We start from the raw sequence: 11,559 nt of genomic DNA on the forward strand, positions 1-11,559 counted from the left end.
TTATGAGCATGTTAGCATGCTGATGTTAGCATTTAGTCCAAGGCTCCGCTGTGCCCGAGTACAGCCTCACAAAGCTGCTAGCATGGTGGTAGGCTCTAAGTCTTGCTCATACATAATTAATATTTCAAATTTGGACAAAACATTCTCAGCTTAACAGAAATCAAAAAGATGAGTCAAAGATTATGTTCTCACTGGATTAACCCCACCATCATGAACTTATTAGTGGTCTGACAGTAAATAAATCTTTAAACTATAAACTGGTGTAGTAGCCTATGCCATAAGCCTTAATGAAATATTTATTTGAATGTCAAATAAGAAGGACAACATATTGCAAGCACAACAATGTTGGAGTTGTATGATAAGAACTGACATATACAAATGTCTTCTCAGCCATCAAGAAACTAAGTGAAATCATCATGCCCTATGGTGCTGATGCTGGTTTGAGCATTTCTGCACCTGTATATATTTGATTCTCATATACTTTTTGTATATTCTTATATACAAAGCGGCCAGACACACAGAGAGATCATTTTGTATCACAGAGGTAAGTGAGAGACAAATTACATAATGGCTGAAAGGAACAGACTAAACCAGGGAGTGCTATAAAAAGCTTGGGATGCCACTGCAGGAGGGGGCAGAGGGATCCAGGGGGGGGTTTCCTCAGTTGAAACAAATGTTTGTGAGTTTTTGAGAGTGTGCGTGTGTACATGGATGTTTGAGCATGTTTATATGAGACAGTGATAAAATCACTGGTAAGAAGGTAGCAGCTGTTACTCGGCACCAACCACAGCAGAGGAGCACAGTGACATCATCATCACACACAGATTACAATCTACACCACCCCTCTCCTTACAGAGATAACACTCACTGGACCTCATTGGACATCTAGTGCTCAAAGAGCATAAAACATTGTGTTTGTGTGTGTGTGTGTGTGTGTGTGTGTGTGTGTGTGTGTGTGTGCAGGTGTCTAGGTGTATCATCATGTGTAAGGCATATGAGCAGGTGTGCTGAACAGTAGAGCGTGAGCAAAATCAGAAGGGCATGAAACATATGGTCACATAATGTGTCCATGCGCACTGCTGACGATTTATGGATTCACTGACAGGACCGCGTGTTTTTGCATTGTGCAGAGCCCATTGGTGCATGATTGATTCACACGAGCTGTCGTTTATCAAGCTGCTGTTGAAACCAGCACAGATTTAAGCACTGAGATCACAAGTTCATAAGAAAGACGGCTCAAACTGAAACTGCCACCCATTAATATAATCATCACTGTGAAAAACAAAGCAAGACATCCACATGTTGCTAACCAATGTCTCTTAATCAACCAGTAAAATGGACTCATGCAGATATGATAATTACCAAGGACATGATGTTTTCAATCCTGATTCTTTGTCTATTTGTCTCTTAGTTAACAGTATAGCTCAGAACATTAATAAAATATTTTTATCATATTGGGTGGATAGTTAGGTCATGAGCCATTGAACAAAGTATTTAGTTTTCGGTGCAAATCTAGATACAGGTGAAAAACCAAAAATCTCTTTGACTGCTTTTATAAAATTGCATGACCGGACATTTGAGATTTTTTGCTATTTTCCCATAAGCTTGTGCACTTTCTTGAATGGCAATAACATGTCATGTGCGTCCGATGATTGTATATTACTGCTATCTGTCTATGTTGATGCAGATCTGAATCTACTGTAGTTGCAAACTTAGTGTATAAATCTTTTGTAGGACTAAAATAGTACGTTTTGGCAGGAGTGCACACTCTGTGATTTCTAGTTTTGGTCTTGTTGCAGGTTGTGTGAATACACCACTCTGTATGCACCTGTTACATATACTTTAAGGTACAAAGATAATGTAGATTTATATTTTTTTAAAAAGCCAACTACTAAAAAAGAACCAACTACTTAGGAAAGCAATTCATTCCAAATTGTTTTCTGTGTCACCTACGCCTGCCAAATGCTGTTTAACTGGCCTTCTGAGCTTTTTCAATTGCCAGTGAAAACTGCGACTTCACTATTTGTAAGTATGATGATTGTTTGAGATTATTTTCTGTGGGCTAGGATTTGTCATACCTTGTGATTCTGTAATGAAATTGAGACCCCAGTGGAAGGCTCTATTGTGTGCTGAATAATTCATGTGGGCTCACTGTGTCATCCTGGGTTTTTAAAACAAGGCGAGAACTGCTTGTCCCCCCTGCCCAACTGAGCATAAACACTGTTAGAGCAGACCTCAGGATGAATCATCCAAATCTCAGTCCATTCACTGCAGAGAAACCACCACTGCCTAATGGATTCCTAGCGTCTCTTTAAGAAAGTTGGCATCTTCCTTTGGCCAAAAGCTCTAGCTTTCCATGAAGGCTTGTACTGCCAGTTTGTGAAATCATTAAATTCTATAGGACTGATATTCATTTTTCAGTGGAACGATGGAATATTGTCTTTAAAAAAACTACTGAAACTGTATAAAGATGTTTACTTCATTATAGTGACCAGCTCTATCCTGCTTCATTTTCATACATTTGCACACTTTCACACTGAGACGCAGACTATAACCGCAGTTTCTTGTACTGTTGGTCGTTAAAGAGTTTCACCAAACATTTCCAATCTTTTACTTGGTCTTAGCTAGAGAACAGCACCACTGTTCGCTGGTTCCACTTTCAGCTCTTGCTCACGAGCACTTGATCAGGACGTGGACTCTTCCTGTCAAGAAGAATTAAACTCAAGCCTTCCAGCCAAAGTGTTTGCAATTACTAGGCCATCCTGCTGCTATTATCATTTTATTTATTAAATTTTACTATTATTAGTATTATTATAATCACATCAGCTGGACCGTCAAACTGTGAAAATGCTTTTCATAAGCAGTTTCTGGAGGTTACAGGAAAGTTATGAGGCCCACACAGTCTGGAAAATCTGAGCAGAGGAGCTGAATGAGACACCAGACTGCATCAATACTATTACATAAATGCCTGCATATGTACTGTATTCATACTGTGCATACAGGGATTTGGGTAAATGTTCTAATATACCCATGTTTTGATGAATACTAAGTATGAACTGAGTATGAGAGAAAGCTACTAGATAATTTCAGGACATGCAATATCCTTAAAAAAAGAGAGAACATGTACACATTTAGGGTAGGCAAAGTCATTGCACATGGGAAAATCAAAATTATAAAAAAGGGTCAAACTGGTACCAATGTGACATATTATGGTATTTATAGTAACAGGCGTGTTCATTGTTGACAGGATTATCTTCTACTTCTTGTGGTGCGGAAATCTGACCAAAAAAGTGTGTTTTCATTTTCCCCTCTTTCCTGGTCTCAACCCTGCAGCATCACAGGGGGATTTTAGGAAGAGAGGGATAGCGGGGAAATAGACAGAAGATGAGAAAAACAGGCAGATGAAATAAAGGCACTGCAGAGAAAAAAAAGTAGAGACAGAGCCATACAAAAGGAAAGAGGAACAGAGAAAGAGAGAGAGAGCGAAATAGAGAGAGCATCCCTAGCCAAATCGGATTGGGGCAGTTAGTCGTCACACAAAGGCTACTGTTTCTTGGCACCACAACAGTGAATGATGTTTGGCTGGCACATCCATACTAGTGGCTATCGTTCACACACGCACACACACATATGCGCAGACTCATATTTCCTACCTCAAACAAGGCACAAAACATGACTGCTCTCTGTGCATGCACATTTTCATGTAAGTCTAACATCACTTTCTCAGTGAATAAGAAAGTCATTCATTTTTCCACTCTGTCCTGTGTGATCCTTTTCAGAAAATCACACACACACACACACAAAGAAAAGACAGACACACACACACCCCCACACACCTCTGCAGTAAAATCTCTCTTGCTACACCATTACCACAAATCCCACATAGCTTCATCGCCTCAAAGCTCACGTTTCTGCTCCACACACAACTAGGTTTCACATCAATAGTTTAGCCACATTATCTTTACATGATGATTAATATGATTACATTTACTGCTGCAGTCACATTGTCATTGTCTTTCTAAATGGCATTAAAATTAGATGAACATACTGAAGACACCCTATGGATATGATTTATTTAGTCCACAATGGTTTACATCGAAGATGATGTATGCTTTACTATGCCATGGCCCAGAGGACACGTGTGTGTGTGTGTGTGTGTGTGTGTGTGTGTGTGTGTGTGTGTGTGTGTGTGTGTGGGTGTGTGTGTGTGTGGGTGTGTGTGTGTATATACTTTCTGGCTTGAAGGAGATAAACGTTAATATTGTATGGGTGTTTTTTTCCCATCCCACATTGGCTCCTCTATTACTCTACATTCATTCATCGCCCATTCACTTATCTGTCCATCCTTCCCTTCATCTTTCACACTGCTTTCATGCCTCTATATTTCTACCCTTTTCAACGACTTTCTCTCCCACTGCATTGACTTAAACAAGATGTTGACATTAGTTATAATTTTTCCCCCTTTACATTACAAATTACAAACCCCGCCATGGACTCATAATCTCTCTACTGTGTATGTTCATTCTCATAGCAACACTTCTTCATCTGCCATGTTTTCTTTTTATTTCCTCACCCCTCAGTTCCTCAACTTTCTTAGGTTAGTCTCTCGATATTTTTTTCCCCACCACATTGGTCCACACATTGGTCCACAAACCAAAGTTCAGATGAAGTGCATGTGTTCCCATTTAAATGTTCACTGCTGTTCTGTGGATACACGCAGCCACGTTCCAAAATCTTTTGGAAAGCCCTTAATGGAGTTATAGAAAGTTCAGGAACAGGACCACGCCTCTCTCTTACTAATTCGACAACCTGCGCCTCATTCAATTTCTCCAATCCAACCACCCGTGCTTCACTCATTTCATCCACCTGTGCCTCTCTAATCCAATCATATGCACATACGAGCCTGTCTAACCCCTTTCTCTCCCGTTTCTCAGTTCTCACATTCCTCCCCGCCAAACCCTGTTTTCTCACCTCTTTCAATGGGCAGCACGGTGGCCCAGTAGACAGCCCTGTGGCCTCACAGCAAGAAGTTCAGACCTTGCTCAGTCCAGGCCTTTCTGTGTGGAGTTTGCATGTTCTCCCTGTGTTTGTGTGGGTTTCTTCCCACCATCAAAGACATGCATGCTAAAATCCATAATTCTGCCAAAGTAATCATTTTAGTTTTTGTTTGTTTCTACAACAGGAACCACGGGGGGGTTGATAAGCAAGCCACTTATCGAGACGAGCCCCCACCCTGAGTCTCAACCCTCGGGTTCCTATCTGCTCCGGCCACCAAACCCTTAACAACCTCCTCCATCCCTCCATTCTCGACCCCTTCATCCCTCTCTCCTCAATCCCTCCATCAAAAATACTGTTCATTATCCAAATAATGTAATAATAATAAACCTTTTCAACAGTGGAGGCTGTGAGTGGTTTTTGCTTGACTTGTTAAACATCGGTCATTCTCTCAGCTATTCCTGTCAACTTTAACCAGATGTTTGTGTGTGTGTGTGTGTATAGAGAGAGAGAGAGACGCACAGAGGTTCCCTGCCGGATTTAAAGCAGAGATGTTGAGGTTCGTGGACCGCGTCTTTCTCCGTAAAGCACAGGGTAGCACACCTCTTTCTCTGGTTTTGGTTCATCAGTCTCTTCCTGCATCCATGCTCTACTATCTCATGGCGGTGTGTCTGTCCAATTAGTCAATGACTAATTCTAAAATAACTCGTCTTTTTATTCATCTGGCTCAAAATATTTCCCCTCTCTGTCAACTTATTCCTATTTTTCTCAGCTCATTCCATTCCCGGTATCCTTCCATCCCTTTCTATCCCAAGAGTTTCATACTGAAATGAGATTCTGCCATTCAAAGAAAACAGACTGCAAGAAAAAGTCCCAGGCATGACATCAAAGTATCCCCCATGCTGTCTGACTGACAGTTGACAGAGTTGGTCAATGGGAAATGTAGTACTGAAGCAAAGAGTATCTAGCTCCATTTATTTTGCCAAATTTAAAAGGGGCACTCTGCTGATTCTGCACAGCAAAATCAGTTTAAAGCACAGTGAACATAGATGTATGTGTCCTTGGTAGGTCTGGAGGAGCTTTCCAAAGTCCGGCCAGGTGGAATAGTCGGAAATAACCCCCGGTGATGTCATCAGGATTCTTTTGGCTTGGGAAGTAATACACAAAGTATTCCCCATCTCTTCTGACATTCTTCTCCTTTTGCCAGCTCATTCCTCTATCAATTTTCTCCCAGCCGTTCCCTCATTCAATGTCTCTCTCGCTCTCTCTCTCTCTCTCCCAGGCCCCAGCCATCTGCTCTGTGTGCCCTGACGTGTGCATGAGCACCCATGAGAAGCCCAGTGGAAGTAATCGTCTGTTACCACTCAGGCTTCAACATGTTGTCTGCCCACTGCACATACCTCTTTAGCTCCCTACAAACCCACTGTGTGTGTGTGTGTGTGTGTGTGTGTGTGCGTGTGTGTGTGTGTGTGTGTGTGTGAGAGAGAGAGAGAGAGAGAGAGCAAGACAGACAGACCGACAAAGGAAGAAGCAAGACCACATTCTCTTATATAATGAATGAATGTAAACAGTGTTGCCCTCTCTCTTTTTCTCGCTCTGTTTCGTTCTCTCTCTGCACCTGATGCCCAACACACACCTATTCCTCCCTGCTATATTTAAAGATTACACACCATGCTACAGTGCGTCTCCTCACTCGTTTGCATTTAGTTCTGTTAGTGCTAAATGCACCAGTCCGTTTCTGCTTCATTACCCTGCAGCAGGCCCATATTGGACAATTGTCTTTCTTTCTGAATTTCACTTTGCTTTGTTGGCATGACATGCAAATACGTTTATGCTGCCAAAGCATGTAAAGGAAAATTGTGGATAAAGAATGGAATGGTTGTTATAAACAGATGTTTGATTGACAGGTTATCGGTTAATCTGTCTCTGTTGCTTTATGGTAACAGCCAACAAGCTTTGAGTGTTTCTGTGATCCTTTCTCGGAAGCCACCAATGAAGGCCAGATGATTTCAATTCAGCCATGGACAATGCATCTGAATTCCAAACACAGGGGTGCTGCTTTGCAGGAGCACACTGTTCGGTAGCCTGCTTGACGGCGACTTGATTTGAACCCTTTGCATTTTTTTTTTACTCTGATCTCAGAGCTGTCTTATTAATGGTTTCTTCATCTATGTGAAAATAAAGGTGTGTTAAAAATCAATCACCTCCATATTTCTCTCACACACAATCTCACTCTTAAATTCTCATACTCGCAGTTTCTATCTACTCATAGTTGACAATAATGAATGCAATCAATGAAATAGTCTACTTAAAAACAATAATGTGTCTTTCTGAGATACAGGCAAGCATACACACTCTTGCCAAACAGTATACAACAGGAAAAGCATATGGCTAAATGGTTATAGCTTACAGTAGGACCTCAGTCTGCATTTGGGCTTTGATACATTTCATTTTTCTGTCAAAAAATATGGATAGATAGGATGGGGGGGAGAGGAGAGAGAGAGAGAGAGAGAGAGAGAGAGAGAGATTCTCTGTGATAGGAGAACTGCGCTTCAACAACGTGACTCAATCCCGAGAACAGGAGAGGGGGAGAAGAAGGGGGTGAGAAGAGATGTAAATTCATTTGGATCTTCCCATTAAGTTCAATGGAACCAAGGCAATACACGTGCGACCCCTACTGGTGCACCGTTGGTTTGCTTCTTCCACTCTTGGCCAAGACGCTCCTTACATAGTGAAAGATTTTATTCAGGGCAAAGCGCGTGTTCACTTTGTCACGTGCGTCACAGGCGCAGGATCTGCCCCTAAAATCTCATCATAACTTACAAAATAGGCGTGTGTTCTCGGAGATGGCTATAATGTAACATGGACTGCACGTATGGGATGGAGAAGAGCTGGAAGTTGTGCCAACCAGTGGCGCGACCAAAACTCCGCAATGTATTACCCAACCTCAGGATAGATTCAAAGCACATCCATATTTTATTTTGTGTGGCGTGTGCTCTGCGTTAAACTCATCTTCTTTTGGTTGAACCGGCTTCACCGCGTTTGTTGGCTGTAGGCTACTGAATGGTAACTGGAGGATGTTGGGTGCATGTGCCCATCTACCAAAGGGTGATTTTGATGAATTCCACCTGTTCAGTGATTGTGTGTGTGCACTTGAATTTTATGGCAAACGAATAAATGTGTTTCGCATGTGTCAGCCGGCTGAGAGATGTTGTGGCTCCACAGATGCGCTTTGAAGCAGCCTGTGCTGCGCTCACTGCGCCACCGTTATGAATTATGATTCTTGACGTAAGAGCTGAGAGAAGAGAATCAGATTTTTAGTTTGTTTGTTTGCGTCTTATATCGCCTGCCTCGCGTCGTGTAAATCCCAGTTGGTCGTGTTTTAGGGACAGCTGTGCTCTGCGTGGTGTGGGTGCCGCACTTTGGATAAGGGACGCCTGTGGGCAAAACCTGCACGGCGCCCGCAGATCAAGAGAGACAGAGGCGGTGGGCGATCATCACAACCCTAAATTCATAGAGGAATAACAGACACGACAAAGTACTTACAGCTTCTCCCTTCCACAGAGCTCCAAAACAGTGGTGTGAGATGACATTGCAACAGTCCCGTCTCTCCTTTGAGAAACCATGCAGCCTTCTGATGGTAATCACACTCACTAACACTGCACAACAGGAGGAGAAGAAAAATCACCGAATCTCTGGCGATGAATTATTTCCACAAAACTGAATGGAATCCCCCCTGTTATCACTTCACAAGCGCGCAGCTGAGAATAAAATCACTGTTGTTGTAATCCAATCTTCATTGTGTGTGCGCCTACTGCTTCTCCACTGCAATCTCTGCTGGCCCCGCGCATTGTGGGGGCTCAACCTGCCTCTGTATGATTAGAGCTCCCGGTATCCCGTTATTCCTGTCCCGGGCGAGGAGATGAAGAGGCAGGTGAGCAGCCGCTGGACGCACACATAGACGCACACGCACGTTGACTACTACAGTAGAAGCTCCGGCAGCCTGCAAACCGTGCATGGGACGCGCTCCCAACGTCTCGCGCTCTCTCTCTCTCTCTCTCTCTCTCTCTCTCTCGCTCTGTCGTGCACGTGTGTGTGAGAGAGTGTACGCTTGTGCAGAATGTGCACGCGTGCGTGTGATTTTCGCGTTTTGTCTATGTGTATGCCTGCGCGCTTCTGCAGAGGCAGGGGCAGCTGGATAGATAGACGGACGTTCGGTCCGTCGGTCTGTCGCTCTCCCTCGCTCTTGCTCTCTCTGCGCTAAAGCTCCTTCAGGAAGTAGCTCAGTCAAAGAGAGACTCACACAGGGAGAGTTGGACTAAATCACAAATGAGCACGCAACAAATTTTACCCTCCGTTCTCAGATATTTTAACCCATCTCCATTCTTGTTTTCCTCAAGAATAACTCTCTCTTTGCCAACAGCTGTCTCCCTCCATTCATGCCTTTTGATTTGTATACAATCCAACCGAAATAACAGCAAACAGAGCAGATAAGGGGATGTTAAGAAATGTACACTAACCAATGGTGCAAAGGAAAATATCATTTTAATGCGTGGCTGATGAAAGTCAATTGTCGCACCTTTACCCATCACTGTTGAATTAAACAGGAAACCGATCAAGTAGTCTCTACCTACAAAATAAATAGTTAAGCTAAATAAGATAAATACAGGCAACAGGTATTGCCGACAAATTCATTTCATATTTCACTGTGACGTGAAATCTTCATTGTTAAAATATTCAAATTTTATTTCTTCAAGAGGACTTGTTTAAGGCTTAAATGCAAACTTCATGCAAAGTGTTGCCCAGGTGGACTGCTTCCGAGCTGTAAAATTGGAGGCAAAATTTGGTATACCGCCATCATGCTTCCATCCTTGTTAAATCATACTCTGAATAAACCAAACTTTGTTGCAGTTCAAGACATAGAGTAGGCCAATGTGTTAAAGCAGTTCTCTAGTGATTTAGGCCAAAGGTGGGAGACTCAGGAGAAGGGTTTTAAAAGAGGGGTCAAAACTGATGCAGCAGAGGCAAGAAATCCTGATTTTGGTCAAAAATGCTGGCTTCTATACACTGCAAGTTGGGCCCTGTGGAGTTTAAAAGATGTACTGTGGGCAACAGTTAGATTACTTGAGACATTTCTTCAGCCTTTACAAGTACATCCATACTGTTTTCATGGGCTGGGTACCCCCATAAACTGGACTTGATATGTAAATGTGGAGTTCCCTGATTATGGTAACTGAGAATAAAGTGACAGAGACAGCATTAAAATACATATGATAATTAGAAGAAGGAGCTCATGGCCCCACCCATAAATGTAAGATGGGAGGGGTTTCATGAAAATGCCAGGCCAAATGTCAGATGCCACTTCCACTCAACTTTAGGATCTATCTATTTATCTATCAACCGTACTGCATTTAGCGTCTTAGCAGCTCAGCAGATATTTACCCCTCCATGACTACGAAGCTGTGAATTCCCACATCTCTCCACTGTACAAGGTCTCTCTCTTTCTCTCTCTCAGCATCAGAGAAATACAGAGAGAGGAGATGACAGAGGGAGGGGGTGTTGCATGCAATAATATGCGCTTCACAAATGGGTATATAGTCACAATTCACACCTGACTGAGCAAACGACTCAAATGTTTGGAGAGTCTCACAGAAATCTGTGTGTGTGTGTGTGTGCGTGTGTGTGTGTGTGTGTGTGTGTGTGTGTGTATGTAGTGGTCACAGAGTCTTCTATTTTCAAGATTCTTGTCAATCGAAATAGAAATCCTTGCTATTCACGCATCTGCAGCTTTAAAAATAATGCTATTTTACAATTCACAATTCATTAAGGAGCCATAGCCACATTTATTATTAGTATTATATTATTATAAGACTAAACAAACAATTTACAAACACCTATAAGTAGCAAGGATGTGATAAAAATGTCACAGAATGCCATTGTGACATCAAAAATGCCATGAGGCTTACTGAACTCATTACTGGGTATCACAACACATTGTACTTAACACATTATAGAATGTCCCAACAGGTATACTACTGTGATACCAGTTTAGTTCCCTAAAAATCGCATAATGTGAATATAAAGCAGTCTACAGTCTATAGGGAGACTCTAAGGATATTACAATGGCGATTAGAAGCAATGGATTAAAATGTTCTATCAAGTACTACAGAGTACAGATGTTGCAGGATTCAAATTGTAATACCTTAGAGTGACATTTTATAGTATTGTGTGTTTGTAGCCAATTGTGCAATCTTCCCATAGTGCACTGCAGTCTGCCTGCTCAGAAAACCAACTGTATCCACTTTCAGTATTGATTTGACACATAAATGGAGATGCAATAGCCTATATTTGATCAGTGAGCTGTCTTTGTGATTTACAGTTATTTGTTAGCAAGCTGTTGGTCTTTTTACAGATCACAGGACGCCTAAACATATAAGGAAACATGCTTTGCAACACCTTTTTGTTTTTTTCACAGTGAATTGAGGTAATCACACAGTGCTGCCATTTTAGTTGGATTCATTAACTGGGTTCGGTTTTTTAAGGGCAATCTAGTCTTTGCAGGTT

At 42.1% G+C, this 11,559-nt stretch overlaps 1 protein-coding gene across 1 annotated transcript in view; it reads right to left on the reverse strand.

Annotated features, from left to right (window-relative positions):
• The window catches only part of grin2aa (glutamate receptor, ionotropic, N-methyl D-aspartate 2A, a), a 145,356-nt gene extending 136,329 nt beyond the window's left edge, over positions 1–9,027 (reverse strand). Inside the window, exon 1 of the mRNA XM_038696447.1 lies at positions 8,542–9,027. The gene's annotated coding sequence lies outside the window, so the exon portion shown is untranslated. The remainder of the gene's footprint in view (positions 1–8,541) is intronic.
• Between the last annotated feature and the right edge of the window lie 2,532 nt (positions 9,028–11,559).

This window comes from Micropterus salmoides, unplaced genomic scaffold (assembly GCF_014851395.1).
Source record: "Micropterus salmoides isolate LMB-PRFRI ecotype aquatic unplaced genomic scaffold, ASM1485139v1 Ms_hic_scaffold_10, whole genome shotgun sequence".
In the NCBI taxonomy this organism is placed as follows: Eukaryota; Metazoa; Chordata; class Actinopteri; order Centrarchiformes; family Centrarchidae; genus Micropterus; species Micropterus salmoides.